The 1,612-nt window shown below is 36.4% G+C and overlaps 1 protein-coding gene across 1 annotated transcript in view; it reads left to right on the top strand.

Moving 5' to 3' along the window:
* The first annotated feature begins 1,322 nt into the window (after positions 1-1,322).
* The window catches only part of LOC121373802, a 5,144-nt gene continuing 4,854 nt past the window's right edge, over positions 1,323-1,612 (top strand). Inside the window, exon 1 of the mRNA XM_041500579.1 lies at positions 1,323-1,385. The gene's annotated coding sequence lies outside the window, so the exon portion shown is untranslated. The remainder of the gene's footprint in view (positions 1,386-1,612) is intronic.

Genomic DNA, 1,612 nt, shown 5'->3' with positions numbered 1-1,612 from the left:
GTCACAATATATATACATGTATTAACCTGTCCCAGTCACAATATATATACATGTATTAACCTGTCCCAGTCACACTATATATACATGCATTAACCTGTCCCAGTCACAATATATACATGCACACTTCCAGAGACAGGATAGCACATACCACGGCATTTGATATACCAATCATGGTGTACATAGCTTAAATGAGAAATAGCCCAAGGGCCCACCGACGGTGAGCGATCACAGCCCATTATTAAATATATTAGTATTAATTAAGGGGCATTCACTGTTAATATGATCATTCCTGCGTTAAAGACGTCTACGATTAGTATCGAGTTCGTGTGCATGTCATAAAATAAGTAGACTTGATTGTTCGAAGTTAATCCTTTAATTGAATGACTAAAGTCATATTTTCAAAATCAATACGCGTCTACAGATTTAGTCGACATCAATAATTTGGATATCATGTGGCACTGTCGGCTCGCAACGAAATCAAGAATGCCTAAATGGCTATGTGTTACGGCAACTGTGATTATGTAATGTCGTTGTAAAGAGGTGTTTTCAGACGTCGGATACACGTGTGTTCCTAATTTGCTCTGTCGGTGTAGGAAGGTGTGAATTCCGGTGTAATGAACAGAATAACATTGATGTACATTTGTTCCCCACAATTTGTGGTCGATGGTGTAAACGTCGTAGTAACGACGGTCGTTGTAATACATAACAACACATTTTATTAACATTTATTTGAGACTAATTTTGTCGTCCCAGCCACTGTTCAATGATTAATATATAAAAATGTGCTACGTGTTGTCCTGTCTACGGGAAAGTGCTTTCAAGAGATCCTGTATTGGGTTTTCCTCTAAAGACTGTCACAGAATTATCAAATTTTTGATATCCTACAGCCTATCATTGATTATCTGATGTTTGATATCCTACAGCCTATCATTTATTATCCGATGTTTGATATCCTACAGCCTATCATTGATTATCCGATGTTTGATATCCTACAGCCTATCATTGATTATCCGATGTTTGATATCCTACAGCCTATCATTGATTATCTAATGTTTGATATCCTACAGCCAATCATTGATTATCTAATGTTTGATATCCTACAGCCTACCATTGATTATCTAATGTTTGATATCCTACAGCCTATCATTGATTATCCGATGTTTGATATCCTACAGCCTATCATTGATTATCCGATGTTTGATATCCTACAGCCTATCATTGATTATCCGATGTTTGATATCCTATGGCCTATCATTGATTATTCGATGTTGTCTAGTGACGTAGTTAAACATTAAACTTTTTTGTTTTTAATTTCAGATGACGATGTGATGAAAAAATCCTCTTCGGTACTGATGATCAGTCAGGACAATACAGAGAACTTCTTTGTAAGTAACGACCACGTGTTTGTGTATTATATGGTTAAATCAATGTGTGAATTTCACAAAACATATCATACTTTCATTCTGTTAGATTTAACCAAATTCCTTGTTACCGCTTGTCCATATTATCGGCTATTTGACAGTTGGTGTAACCATGAAACTAGGCCTCAACCAGTGGAATGACTGTTCAGACAGAAGGTCCCCTGGACACTAAATGGTTTTAGGTTCTACCA

This window comes from Gigantopelta aegis, chromosome 1, assembly GCF_016097555.1.
Source record: "Gigantopelta aegis isolate Gae_Host chromosome 1, Gae_host_genome, whole genome shotgun sequence".
NCBI classification, from domain to species: domain Eukaryota; kingdom Metazoa; phylum Mollusca; class Gastropoda; order Neomphalida; family Peltospiridae; genus Gigantopelta; species Gigantopelta aegis.
This window is presented reverse-complemented; position numbering and strand designations above follow the sequence as displayed.